Raw genomic sequence first — 15808 nt, forward strand, 5'->3', positions numbered from 1 at the left:
CTTTTTACAAAATGTGAACAAAAATCCCAAACGTCTACTGTAAAGAAGGATTGTATGTAAATCTAAAGACTGAGGCCCCGTTTACACTAGTGTGTTTTCGTTTTAACAATTCCAACTCATCATCTGTCCACACATAGACGTCCTTGCTTTTCCTCGCCATCAAGCTCATTGTTGAACCTGCCAGTGACTAGCAACCAACTTCTTGTTTACACTTTTACGCACATTCCCAGTGTGCATGAATGGTCATGTGACATGCATTTTCGGTTATGTAGTGTAGACAGAGTGTTTTTTTTCCTGTGACTGTAAATGTTATTTTATGGAAAATGGTTAATTAAAAAAAAATATATCACTCATCTTGTGTATGTGAGTAAAACATGTTCAGTACTTCAGCATTTTGATTTAATATAATGTTCTAAAATAACTAAAATTAAAACTGAAAAAATAAACACTACAATAATAAAACAACAATAAATTATAAATAATAGAGTACATAGGCATATAAAAAGCAAATCAAATGACAAAAATACTCTAAAAAATACTAAACTGAAATTTAAATACAAATGGAAAATACAAAAATAAAATCTAATTCTAAATGTTTAAAAGATGTAGTATCTCAGTTATACTAAAATAGCAATGGATTCAACAGACCGCCAAAAGAATAAAAATATCTAACAATGCAGTAAAAAAGCATTTTCAATCTTTTTTCCACTAATTTAATTTCTGTCTGGGAAAAAAAGCACAGCAGGTTTTTTTTTTTACTTGAAACTCACTTGAATTTAATATACTGGTGCCTTAAAAGGTCTGAAACAAGTTTAGCAGAAGTATAAAAGGTTTATACAAAAATGCTGTGTGTTTGTCAACAATTTAATTGGACAGAAAGGCAGCAAGCCAGCTGCTTTCTGTTTCAGACACCCCATGTCTCACAGGTAATTAGGTTACTTAGCCTCTAATACTTCACATTGTTCACAATAAGAGCTCTCACAAGCTATATGAAATACAGAACCATTATGATTCCAAGGGTAAACAGATTAATCTTAAAACTAATTATTTAGTTATTTTATTTACATAGCACATTTTAATACAATGTAGCATTGCCCAAAGTGCTGTACAAACTCAACAATATCAAAAAGAACACATTTACACACCATAATACACAATCATAACAACTAAAACAAAACAAAAAGAATACCTCAACACTCTGCTGGCTCAAACGCTAAAGAAAGAAGGTGGGAGAATACACAGAATTACAATAATAAATGCTCTCCATGATTAATGCATGTATGGCCTTCTCAAGATCACTATAGAAAGAAACTACTTAAGCTTTGCCAACAGTCGTAAATGAAAGAAACTTGATTTAATGAGTTAATCTGTTTATCGAATTTCAATTCATTATCAACCAAAACCCCTAAGTTTTTGACAACAGGTTTACAATAATTGCTCAGCTCACCTAAATTGAATAGATTAGGAAGTGCAGAATCCCCAAACAAGACAAGCTCTGTTTTTATGAGAAACAAAACAACAACAACAAAGGTATTAACCTCAGTTAAACACTTCTTAATACACAAATATTCTCATAAACAGCAATGAGACTGTTTGGTGGGAGGTTGTCTCAACTTGTTTGTTATGGATTTTCATGTTTTATATTACTGATCATACAACAACACTCCCTATTACTTAGAATTATAAGATGACCAAATTATTGCATTATTAGTCAACCTTTTGTTGTAATATAGAAAGGGATTGTGAATTTTTGCCCACCAGACAAGCCTAAAGACTATAAAACAATAAAAAAATATGGTTTTCAAATGTAATTTATTCCATCAAGACCCACATCCTAGTTCTGATGACACTGGAAGATCAATCTACTGACAGGAGCAGACCAATCAATAATTACTGAGCACAAGGGGACAATATAAAAATAGAATAAGAGGGTCTCAGAGTATTGATTCTGTCAATTACTGTCCTGTCTGTCTTTGAATGTCCCAAAAGCCACTACTATTATATCTACAATTCAATATTGAATTTCTGTCTCTGCACAGAATGATTTATCCATGGACATCTTGCTGCATTAGGGAATTTTTTTTTTTTCAAGCAGATTGCACTCAGCCTTAAAGCTTCATGATGTACATTACCAATGGTGCCATCTCATAGTTACTCATTGCTGATTTAGGCCATAAGGTGAAACTTTTTTTCCGTTTATTCCCTAAACGAATCACTAAATTCTTTTCATTCTAATAAAAAGGTCTCATGTGCAATCCTGCAGTTAATTTTTTTATTAGAGTTTAAAGTCGGCAATAGTTCCATCCTCGCATAATCATATTTTGATTGTGAATGAGAAGGCTTTGTGTCACATGCTTCCCCCTGGACCAAAAATTTGGCCAAATTTCAAAACGACATGTAAACATGGGTCCAAGATGTCTGTGCCCTTTCCGTCACCGTGCATACATTCAGAAACAGCGTCAACCAGTGACTTGGCTTGCAGGATGACAATCAGAAAATAGCATAAACATACAAACATTGTCTCTGCTATGTTTCTGCTATGGGTATACATTTTAAAGGGGTCCTACTATGCTCTTTTACAAAGTCTTGATTTTGTTTTGGGGGTATACTAGAACAGGCTCTCATACTAGGCTGTTAAAAAAAAAAAACATTATTTTTCACATATTTTACTTTATTACAACACCTCTATCCCCAGTCTGGCATGAACGTCCAAATAGTTCCTGTATCAAGTGAAGGCCCATCTTCTGAAATATGAAATGAGCTGTGATTGGTTAGCTGGGCCAGTGTGTGTTGCCTGATCTGGAAATCTCATGCCCCTTACCCTTATCATGCAATTTAAACCCAGATGATCACAACCACTATCTGGTTCGTCTGCCTTGGGAAAGCTAGCATGTCTCCGATATAGTAATAACACTCGTTACCTTCTCTAGTGCAGCTCAACCAGGTCTCATCCCATTCGTCATTATTTGTGATATCACAAATCCTGGAAAATAAGCGTTGTCAGCAGGTATGTAAAAACAAATTAACACACGTTTGAAATTTTATGCCATATGCTGAGTGTTATGGATCAACTTGGGGGGAAGGAACAGAGATACTTTGTCTTAAGTGATTTTACTGTGCTTATTTTCTTTTTTAAATTAATTAATTATTATTATTATTATTTTGGAGATCTTGTTTAACCAACTGCTGTGACTCTATACCCTCTTTTCTGGACATTAAACCGCATTGGGTTAGACCTGAACAATTCTGTGTTTAGTTTCTTATATATCAATTCAATTTCATATAATCAGTTAAATTAAAGGTCCCATATTGTCAAAACTGAAATCCTGAGCACTGCCCATCGTTCCACCCTCCTTTTGCCAAATCCACAGACAACATCATGTCCATGCCATTGCTGAGCAACAACAACATGAAAACATGTCAAGAAACCTACAAGTTCCCTGAGATACAAGAACGAGTACTGCGTCTGCTAAGACCATATGGGAAAAAGCCCATTTTTCTCCTGAGCTTTCAATTACACAGTGAAACTGCATGGCCATTGGTTCGTGCAGTATATAAAAAATTAACCAATGGAGACAAAGCCTGCCAAAGCTCGCCAGAATGGGCGGGGCATCTGGCTATATAAGTGGGTAATGGCCACAGGATTCTCAGGTTACTTCAACTGAAGTGACAACTGAGTCGTGCGCTGGTTAACCCTCTGGAGTCTAAGGGTATTTTTGGGGCCTGGAGAAATTTGTCACGCCCTGACATTTGTGCTTTTTTTTTAGTTTCTTATAAATATCTAAATGGAGAAATTCTAATCTCACTGTAATCAGCACAAACTGGGCTATAATAATATGTGAAATGCATGTATGTACATGATTGTGTTTTTGAAAAAAAAAAAAAATTGTGCGTGGTTAGTGAAAAACTAAAAATGTTAAAACACTTGAAAAAGGCCATAAAACACATAGAGAACATTCGTTCCCGGGACTTTTGAGAACTGGAGCTTGTAGCCTAGAATTTTTCTTTCTAAATTATGTGAAAATCATCTTGTTTACTCACTTATAGAAAACAATATATTGATTTAAATTTTCTAAGACACTTTTTGTTGGTAAAAGACATATGCGAGTAGGCGTCAACTATCATGACGGACCCATCACGCACCCTAAGGTCACAAAAAGCTGGACTTTTGGTAGTTCCTAGGATAGCAAAGTCCACTAAAGGAGGTAGAGCTTTTTCACATTTGGCTCCCAAACTCTGGAATAGCCTTCCTGATAATGTTCGGGGTTCAGACACACTCTCTCTGTTTAAATCTAGATTAAAAACGCATCTCTTTCGCCAAGCATTCGAATAATGTATCTCTTAAATTGTGAGTGTAGTTGCATCTGCATTTTTATTCTTTAGCTTGTGTTAAACTAATTTTACTTTGTTGGATCAGCAGCTATGCTAATGATGTCTCTATTTTGTTTCTATGTTTTGCCACGGGATTTACATGTGTGACTGCATCATATAATTACTATTAATTAATAATATTGATAGGTTATCATCTAGCTGACAACGTCTTGTATTATTATTATTATTTTTATTTTCTAAAATCCTGTCAAACGTGCACAAACTACTAGCTACTACTAAATATTGTAGAAACATAATTTTCTGTAAAGTTGCTTTGTAACGATTTGTATTGTAAAAAGCGCTATACAAATAAACTTGAATTGAATTGAATTGAATTGAATTAGATATAATGAAGGGAGACGTGAAAAACGGACATCGCGTTGTTTTCATATGGATTACTTTACCACAGAATATCTGTTTTCGGCGGCACTTGTTTAGTTTAAAAGTAGACATGTCAAGCTTTCTATAGATATCTCTATCATGTCTCTTCGTTGAGTATTCACTGAGTTACAGTTCATTTTAATGACGTGTTTGTAAATGAAGATCAGCGCAGACAAAGGCTGCAGACAACACACCTTGTTTGTTATCTTTATTTTATAAGTGCACAAAGTTTTGTTGTTATTATGTCTGTATTAGTGTTGTCACGGTACCAAAATTTCAGTACCAATACCAGTGAAAATCCACAGTTCTCGGTACCAATTTCGGTACCAAAGCAAAACACAAAAATATGCTAATTTAAAAAAAAAACTTTTTAGCACTAAAAATAAAACCAATGCCATTCTTTATACTTATTTACAATTGTGTAAAAGTTTTTCTACAAGTTATATAATTATGAAAAACAGTAAACAAGTTTCACCCAAATTTAATTTGTCTTTTAATGTATGGAATTTAAACACATTTTATTTTTGGTAAATAAAGGGGATTTGCTATTAAAATTAAAACATGGAAGAAATATTGTGATTTATTTCTTTAAAAAATAAAGTTTTATAAATTTTTTCAACAGTAGTAGCAGTATCACATACATTTTACTAAATAATAGTAATATTTCTAGCACAATGCCTTCATGTAAAAATTTACTTTTAGGCCTAATGAATGCATATTTGTCATTTTAACTGAACTTAAGACTGGTGGTGATGCTTAAGATATTTTTGGTCATTGAGGGTTTCTGTAAAAAAAATAGTAATAGATCATATTAATTATTATTAAAAGATAATACTACTACTAATTCTGCTATCATACTAATGTATATACAATGCACTATGAATTGATGAGCTGCTGGTTTCATGAATATTAAGCACGTTGTCTGCGTTCGGTCAAACTGATTTGCTGAAATCAAAACAGGGACGGTACTAGATCAGACAATGAAATTGCCATTTGCGCATTAGCTCCGCCCACTACCGGAGAAACCGGTATGTCTTCTGCTTCTTTGAAAATGAATATGAATAATTCTAAATGAACTCCATTATTTTGAAAGGAGAAGACAACGAAGAATAGTTTCCATATAGCGTGTCGATTCAGCGTGGTAAGACTCTCGCTCTCTCTCTCTTTGCATGTGTGAGAAACAGCGCTATCAGTAAAGCGACGGTGAGCCGTGCGCCTTCACAAAGAGTTCACAAATTGAGATGAACTGAAAAGTTCAAATCGCTTGATGGAGAGAGAGCTCTGAAGCTCAGATGCTGAAATTAATGCAAGCGTCATGCGCTTCAGTCTATGTTGTAAACAAACCCGCACGTCTCTGCCATTCATTAATTCACACAGAGACGTGCAGAACACTGATTCATATTTCAAACAACTTTTGCAGCTTAACATTTACAGATACTGGTCCATATGGAGATTTGATTAATTTATGCAAACTTTGACAAATTCCATGACTGTCCATATTAAAATGTAAGTTTCATTTTCATGACTGGATTTTGAGATTCCGTCCTCGTTTTCTGCTTCGCGGAAATCATAGCGCTGAACCGAGTCTGAACGGGACCTCGGTACTACCGGTACTTAAAGAAACCTGGTACCGTCACATTTAAATTTTTTTAGTACCGACTTGGTGCCGAAGTACCGGGTCTTTTGACAACACTAGTCTATATCCAAAAAAAAGTAGACCCTTTACAGATTCGATTGATGTATTGCTCTTATCTGTACGATTAAAACTGAAAGTGTAATTTAAGTTTTTTTGGGGGTTATCAGGAGAAAATTACTCATAACACGTATCCGCGTTAATCGACTCCAGAGGGTTAATCATTGCAGAGTACTCCTGCAACTTCGGCACACAGGGGTTGAGAGCTGACAGGTGAACTAATGCCAGAGAGGTTGAGTGATATGTAAATTCTCAGAGCCCTGACGGGATGGAGCAGAGATAACTCTCTGTCATCTTCAAAGGGAGGATGCACAGAAAACTTAATGACCTGTGCTCTGAATGGAGTGGAAAGTACCTTTGGTAGGTAACCATGCCTTGGTTTCAGGATGACCTTAGAGTTGTCTGAATTCCAGGCAGGCAAGGCTAATGGAGAGCGCCTGCAAGTCCCTTATTCACTTTACTTATGCTATTACCAGAAGCAGAGCATTCTTCAGTGACAATAACCTAATGTTGGTAGACGGTAGTGGCTCAAAAGGATGGCCCTTCAGGGCTCTCAGCACAGTAGGCAGATCCCATGAAGGGACGGTTAAGGGATGAGGCGGATTCAGAGTCCTGGCACCCCCTAAGAAGCAGATAACAGCGCTGTGTTGAAAACTCGCTCTGGGAGGCTCTTAGTCTCCCGTCGAGTGGCCAGAGATGTAGGGCCCCTAGATCAGCCCGAGGGTGCCATATTGGCCAAGGGGCAGCTACCAACAGCTGAGTCAGCTCTAATAGCCACAGCTATTTCATCCAGAGAGGGGTCACCAAGAGAACCTTTTGTGTTTGTTCCCTGATTCGCCTGATTACCTGTGGGGTCAGGAAAATGAAAGGAAATGCATAAAGAAGGAGGTTGGACCATTCGTGGGCCAATGTGTCCTTGGTCTTTGAGTAATAAATTGGGCAGTGAGAGTTGTCTTCTGAGGCAAAGAGTTTTACCTTGGCCTTGCCGAAGATCTACCAGATCCTCTGGGGACACTGCTCCTTGTTAACATGTACGCTCCTTTATGTATTTAGCCTGGTATATGCACTACTCTCAGCGAGCACAGGTTTGAGTTGAGCACATTCCGATAGCTACTCTACCAAGGAGATGCTTCCTTGGGGATTTATGTAGGACACCACCGACATGTTGTCCGATGCAAACCATTCCCATGGTCATGCCCTATTCCATCCAGCAAAAGCTCTTCCAGAGGGCCAAGGCTGTTATACAGGCCTGACTGACCCTGACCTGCAGGCGTCCATGAAACCATGTATGGGATGGAACCCATGGTTTCAGCCAGAGATGAAGGGGGCACATACGAAGCAAGACCCAAATGTAGCACTGGCAATGCTGCAGCCATGAGGCCCAGCATCCTCTGAAACATTTTGAGATGGCTAGTAGTTCCAATCTCAGAAGAGGCTCCATATGGCCCCCCTACATGCTGCCCCAGACATGTCCAATTTGAAGCTGTCAGTGATAATAATCAGTATAATAATCATTTGATCCTCCTGTAACACACACTGGCACTAAGGATGCATGATGTGTGCTGGCATGAAATTGCTCAAGCCTGATCGCTCAACCCACGAGCTTGCCATTGCTTCCTCTGAGGTAACTGGGAGGAGAGAAACATGAGAGCGGGGAGGCGGGGCTGCCTTCTGCTAACAAACAGGGGCAGACTGCTTCCATGATAAAAGCAGCCAATGTCTGTGAACGAAGCCATAATGACACACACAAATTCGAAGCTGCCAGTGGCATCATCTGCTCCAAACTACTTGGGGGGATAATGCTGCTCTATGAAATGAGGGGCGCTGATCTTCATGTGTAAGACATGGATCGAAGCACAGCAGGGATATCACTCAGACCCGGTTGCTTAGCTCCCAGGCTTCACTGTTTCTCTCTCTGAGGCTTGCTGAGAGAAGAGAAACGTGAGAGCAGGGGTGCCTTCAGTAAAATGCAGACCGCAAGTGGAGAAGGTTAGACTCATGATCTGACTGAGCATTCTGTCTCAGTGAGCGTGCAGCTCACTGACCTTCAGCGGCAGACAGAAGTGCAACTGGGAGAGAGAGCATGCAGGTATAGTGCTGGCATGAGATCGGAGAAACGGGGGAGCAGGGCTGCCTTCAGTGAAGGCAGTCCGTGAGTGGAGAAGAGCCAGACTCATGCTTTCAAAGAGAGCATTCCATCTCAGTGAGTGAGCAGTCTCTGCATGGGTGCTGCCCGTACAGGTGATGCACTCACTGCCCTTCTGCATTGTGCAAGATTCCCTGCACAAGCCACACTTGCAGTGTGACATTTGCAACAACGTCACTAGAATTTTGCTCTTGTAGGGCTTACCTGTTAGAAATAAGCTCTTTCAGAATCGCCAGATGACAGAAACTGCTGCGATGCTTAGGCACGAAGAGAGCAGGTCAGCTGACCAGGGAGGTCTCACTGCACAGGCTTCTGAACTAGGGTTGGGCCGATAGACAATGGGCGCAAAAATTAGCGCAAGTGCATTTGCTAATCAAACGACGTGGCGCTGGACGGGAAAATGCGAACAGCGCCAGACTGAAACTAGCAAACACACTTGCACTGCGCCTTGTGTCGCATTGCGCCAGGTGTATGATAGGGCCCTATATGTGTGTCAGTGGTGCTCAGGAGTTAACATCAAAATAAATTCACAAGAACAAGTATATTGCTTGCACGTTTATTTACATTAAAAGGCAAAATAACTGAAATAATAAGAGCAGAAGTATAGATCTGGAACTTTTTTAAGTCTGTCTAAATATCATTTAGTAATTACAATGTCTTCTTGTCCATATTCTTTCCTTAGGAAGGTGTGCTAGACACTCACACTGATTATTGTAACATAAAAATACTATAAATATTGATATATTTTGCTATTGTATTGTGGAGTGACACTTTCATAAGGTTTCTATACTCATCTGATTATATAATGGTACATATTACAATAACATAGCAAGACAACAGTGATCAGCAATAATGATAAGCCTAATACTCACAATAAAAATAATAAGGTCATATAGATCATAACACAGTTTTAGAGGTAAGAAGAGGATTATCCTTCACCTGAAATGTTTGGCAAATGTTGGATCACAATAATTACGAACAACAGTTTCCACAAATCCTTTCACTCAATTGGGATGTTCTCTTTTATTCTGGACAATGAGTTACTATATTGCATTATCAAATAATACATATTACTCCCTCACATTATTGCACATTTCAAATGTAAAGCATTGACCATCTTTATAAACTGTTTATGGATCGTTCGTCTGTAAACACAGTCTTGACTGCACAACTCTTGGCACAGTAATTCAGTATCATAAAATGTAGTGGTTCATGAAGGTAAAAGGTAATATATATAATTAATATATTTATTAATATATATAATTAATATATTTATTAATATATATAATTAATATATTTTCTGTCGCTTTTGATTTGCTACTATTTATACTATATTTAAAATAAAAGCCATTGTGAAATATCTATTTTACTTTAATCCTCTTCTTACTTTCTGTTTTTAATTATTTTTCTTTTCAGATATCAGCTGACCTTCAATGCCAGCTACAAGTCTTCTTTGAGAGAATTACCAGCCATAGAAAAATTGTAAACCAAGAGGTGCTCACAAGGATGCAGTTAAGAAGGATCTACATTTTGTGAAAAAAAAAAGATCTTGATTCTTCAAATTACAGGTAATTTAAATAGTTTCTTTGGCAACTTTGGTTAGAAAAGTTATGCAACATCTTTATTTTTTTTCTCTCACAACAATCAATTTCATAATAATGATAGTTCTAATCATATTTTATAACACAAGAAATATGCGGATACACAGTATATTTTAACTTGCTGCATGAACTTCTACAAAGGATTGCCGTTCTTGAAACAAAGTTACTTGCTGGACTTACAAAACACTTTTCCCGGTGAGAGGGTTCAACACCTGCACGTTTTCTGCAGTTTTTCCGCAGTTTTGCACAAACGCCTTACTACAGTCACTCATCAGTTTCTCTGGCCGCTCTGTGTCTGCGTCTGCGCTCGCCGGCTGCCTCCTCCCCCCTCCCTCTCAAACATGACACCGGCTTTGAGTGTGACCGGCTGATGATTGACTGTTCTTCCTTAAGTCCCGCCTCTCTTGAGGTGTTATCGGTCAGCTCGTGCTGAGGAGGCGGGAACTTATGGTTATGGTTATTTACATCTCCCTTTTCCAGGTACTTTGGATGAGTGTTTATGCTTTCGAGGTTTTTAAATAAGCTTGATATGTGTTTGGGAAGATGTTCTGTTATCGTTTTGTTGACATGTCGAGTGTTTTCGGTATTATATTTTGTTTTTTATACTAATGCTAATTGCTATTATTGGGATATTGTTCAGCAGCTATTGTTTGCATTCCTGTTGAAGAACTTTGAAAGAAAAGTGTATATTATTTTAATGTTTAAAAACAGTAAATTGTTACATTATTTATACCACCAGAGAAAAAGCTTTGTGTGGGCGTTTTTTTTCTCCCCTTTTCTGATTTTTTTATTTTTTTTTATTAAATGTAGGATTATTTTTTTTTCCCAGCCAAACGCTGCAATCCGGAAATCCGGCACAGTGTCGGAGAACTTTAAGCCCTGCATTTTCTACCCCTCTGTCACTGTATTCATAATTTTTATTGTTTATAAACAAACCACATCCATCCCCCACACTTTTGAAAAGCTTGCTACGCCCCTGGACCATCATCATAGACCCCCTCAGCATAAAGCTGGTGAGAGGAACAAGCCAAAACTGATTGTCACACTAATCGATGGCACAAACAGGGAGCGAGACCCAAAGGCACACGAGACATCAGAATGTCACAAGTTTCTCGTATTGCTGCCATAAAATCCTCTGCCCCAGATTCGGCTATGACAAGGCTTGTGAATATTGGAATTCTACCACCGCCTATACACCTTGAGAAAAGATTTGAAGCATTTATGAATGTGGGTGAGGAATCCCCAAATGAAATTGCTAACATCGCTACTAACAGGCACTCAAGGTTAAGTAGAAAACGGCGTTCAGCTCAGAGCACAGCCAAGCCCAGGACTCTGGTAGTGGGCAACTCTATTATCAGAAACATCAGTAGCAGAAATACAACAACATGCTGCCTTCCTCAAGTAACTGTCTCTGACATGATCAAGGAACTTCTGGAAATTCTAATGAAGCACAAGACTGCAAATCGAATCTTCATCCATGTAGGGAAGAATGATATTCGGAAAGAGCAGTCAGAACTCCTTAAGAAGAAGGATCTAAAAAAAGAGGTGTGTTCAGGCGCACTGCCGACGCATTGCTATTTTAAGGAGCTGAAAATCCAACCAACTCAAACCTGGTCTAAAGTCAATGGCACAATATTTCTGTGCTATTTAAAGAGTGCTGTAACACTTTCAAACTTCATATTCAATGGGAGATGACACTCTGATAGGTTTATTGAATGTTATGCCCATTACTTATTAAGAGAATAGGGACAACCCATTCCAAAATGCACCCCGTCGCACGGACCGTTTTTCTGTCGTTAAAATAGCAAAAGTTGATTTGGACACGCCCTGAGTGCACCTACTCCATGCGCTTTACACTCTGTTTTTAGATCGTTAAAATAGGGCCCTTAAAGTTCAGTCATCCATCAGTGGACAACTCCAAGCAAGGGGAACTGATATGTTTTCACGTTTGCTTGGGCTAAACACATAAAAAGAATCTGCTGTCAATTTCATGGAGAACTTCAATCTTTTCTGGGGCCATAGACACTGTTTAAACTAAATGGCGTCCACCTAAACAAACTTAAGTGCAAGAGTGCTAAAGGACAATATCTACTTCTCCCTCCATCATCCTTCAGTAGTGTGTACCAAACCACTCAAACTGAATGGCACACACACACCTGGACAGAGTAGGAGTGACGACAGGACTTCATATCAGCTTCCGTGTCATCATGTGGTTGACACATCCCATAAGGACACTGATAACACCACGCAGCCACAACAAGCACTGCTCATGGACACCATCCCGGCTGAGCCCTGCCCACAGAGTTCATCACAGACAGACTGTGATGCATCAGAACAGCTCCAAGACTCAGCACCCTAGGCCGACTTTCTGGAAAACAGTCAGGACAACATATTTCAACCGGAAACACCAAAGCCACAGCCCTGCTCACCAGACACATCCCACTCTCCAGCATCTTCACTTCTAAGCTTCTCACAGAAAATGGAAGAACTGGTTTATGCTGGCAACAAACTCTCCCACTGTTTTGCTGCAAGCCCCCAGATATCAACAAAAAAACGGCGGGCCCCACAACCACCCAAGCCTGTAGGCCCTGTGAGAGCTCTCTGGCCGCTGCAACAATGCCAGTTCCCAAACCCTCCATCTGCTATAGGTGAACCAAAAACAACTGATAAAAGCTCTCAATGATGTGTGATGGATCCCCACTACAATAGCAGAAATATTCACAAATGCTTAAAGAATGCTCGTCGTGACCCGTGTCTGAAGCATACAATGAAAAAACGCCAACGTGTTGGCCGGCAACAGCCTCTAACGTCACTACCGGCGCGACTATAAATAAGCGCCCGGAGAGCACGTCATTTATCTTCTTCGTCTTCATTGACTGTTTTGTTTGAAGCCTGCATTCTGAGAGAATGACCATGGTAAGAGCGATCTTTCTCTGTTTATCATGGCACCCACTAGTAAGGCGTTTAGACAGTGTGTACATCCGTGTCGGCGTTATTTGACACCTGATGACACACACAGTCTTTGCGTCTCTTGTTTGGGAGAAGAGCACGCATGCGATGTCCTTGAGGGGGCGATCTGTGTGCACTGCGAGTGTTTTTCTATGAAAAAGCTAAGCTCTCGTCTGTCTCTCTTTTCGAGGAAAGAGGGACGGCCGTCTGATTCCCGCGGTTCAGGACCCGCCGCTGCTGAGGCATGGAGGAGAATGATTTTGAGAATGTTTGAGGGTGGCAAAGAAGCTGAGGCTGAGTCACCTTAATCCTCCTGCTGTTAGAGGTCATGGATCGCGCCACAGCAAAGTTAGACTTGCCATGGAAGTGTGCCAGCAAAGTGACGCCGCGGGGTCATCTCGACGAGCGTTATTTGTCTGACCATAGCCCTCCAGCCCAGGTGAGCTTTCCATTCTTGCCTGATTTACATGCAGAAATTGAGAAAGAATGGAAGAGGCCATTTTCTTCTCGCATCCATCGGTTTTAGCATACGAGTTATGCCAATATCGAGGCAATGCGCGAAAACGGCTATGAGAGGATGCCCCCTGTGGAAGAGATGCTAGCTAGCTATCTCTCTGTGGGGGAAACATCCTCTCTTAAATCTCCCTCTTTGCCATCTAAGCCCCTCCAGGATACATCCCGCTTAAATGGCAGAGCATACGCAGCAGCAGGTCAGGTTGTGGCTTCGTTGCACACGATGGCAGTGCTTCAGGCTTATCAGGCTGACCTGCTGAAGGACCTGGATGAAGGCGAGGGCCTTTCAGCTGATCAGGTCGCCCAGCTGCGCCGCACCACAGACCTCTCTCTTCGTGCTACCAAGCAGGCCACCTCCGCCATGGGTAGGTATGGCGGCCATGGTGGTAACGGAGAGACATCTGTGGGTAAACCTGGCAGACATCGGGAGAAAGGGGCTTTCTTCTCGATGCTCCGGTCTCGCCTTCCGAACTTTTCGGTACCTCTGTTGAGACAGTGGTCGAGAAGTTCAGGGAGGCAAGGGCGCGCTCAGCTGCCTTTAAATCCTTCATTCCACGAAGGTCCAGGTCCGAGCCCGAACAATATAGGGGTCCTGGCCCGTCTCTATCTGAGGATCAAAGACAGGCGCAGAAGGCTAGAGTTGCGGCTCGCGCTGCTCCCCTGCCGACAGGTAAGGGTAAGAGGAATCGTGGGTCACGAGGAGGTAAGCAGGACCTGAGGGATGTGATTCAGACGAGGCAGCGTTCTTGTCCGAATCGGAGCGATACCTAACGTAGCTACTGATTCCCTTGGGTGTTTTTTAACTTCTGTTTTTTATCCTCCTTTGCCTAATTCCCCTGTAACCACCAGCTCTCCACCTAATTGAGGTTAGGTGGGGAATTTCTTGCATAACAGTCTCCTATGCTAGACTTATGATGTTTTGGATGGTTTTATGTTCACAGAACAACCACCTTACTGATGGTCCGGACTAAAAGGAGGCGCCCCTGAGGGGGGCTCCAATACAGGAGGGTGGGTAAGTAAAATTGTAACCCTTTCTGTATATACTTGTGTATTAAATTGCTGGTGGTTATGTGTGGACTAAAAAAAAAAAACTGTGAGTTTCCTTTACAGTGCTCCGGTATTAGGCGGCCGAGGTCACAGGCTTCTGCGGGAGCCTCGCTGATCATCAAAGCTGGCTCAGCACTGCAGGGAATTTCATGGATGTCCGGCCAGGTCACCCTACGGGGCCTCCTGGCCGCTTAAGTCCCTCAACGGTGGTCCCAGGGAGAACTCCTCTCGCTGAGAGCAGTCACATTCCTGGGCATCTTAATATGGGAACATCCTGTTGAGGCAAGGGCCGAGGCCCGGGGAATGGTGGCTTCACACTGAGGTGATGAAGCAGAGTTGTAGGGGTTGGCCAAACTCGGGTGGATCTGTTGTGACTCAAGAGAGCATTGCGCTGTCCCCTCTGGCTTCCTCTGACTCATCCAGCTCCAATGGGGCTTGACGCCATTGTACAGACATGGCCAAGGCTTCATCTGTACGGTTTTTCACCCGATTGCTCTGCACCCGGGAGTTCTGGAGAGAGTGCGCCGGGACGGTGTTCGGCTGCTGTTAGTAGCCCCGTTCTGGCCAGGTACGATTCCTGGGCCTGATTTCTCTTTTATGACGGTACTCCATGGGAGGTTCCTGTGAGGAGAGATCTCCTCTTGCAGGCGGAGGGTGCGCCCCCGCATGGAGCTTAGAGGCTGTAGGTGTGATCTCTGAGAAGGCACAACTCGTAGCTTCCGGTCTCTCAACCGAGGTTTTTAAGACCGTTTTCCAATCCAGAGCCCCCTCAATGTTGAGGGGATATCTGGGTGTTTCTCGTTGTAGTTTGCAGCGCACACCTTTTCCAAGGAGGGTCTCCTATGAGCGCGCTACTCTAAATTCGGAGTTCTCCTCTCATATGAGACGGAGTTCTCTGTTTTTTCCCCCAGAGTGCTCAGATTGGGTTGATGACTCTCAAATATACTGTTTTGAGATGCACCATTCCATTTGTGAGAGGCTCGATCAGAGTGCCACGAGAGCCCCTCCTTTGAACAGTATTTCGAAATCCATGTTATGGTTAGTGTACACGTGAGGTCTTTGTGAACTTTCTGGAATCCACACTGTGGTAAGTTCGCATGCTAGTGC

At 41.1% G+C, this 15808-nt stretch overlaps 1 protein-coding gene across 1 annotated transcript in view; it reads right to left on the reverse strand.

Annotated features, from left to right (window-relative positions):
* Positions 1 to 15808, reverse strand: part of LOC132143631 (microtubule-associated protein 9-like) — a 105394-nt gene that overhangs the window by 38029 nt on the left and 51557 nt on the right. The gene's annotated exons all lie outside the window — the stretch shown is intronic.

Source organism: Carassius carassius, chromosome 7 (assembly GCF_963082965.1).
Source record: "Carassius carassius chromosome 7, fCarCar2.1, whole genome shotgun sequence".
Classification (NCBI taxonomy): domain Eukaryota; kingdom Metazoa; phylum Chordata; class Actinopteri; order Cypriniformes; family Cyprinidae; genus Carassius; species Carassius carassius.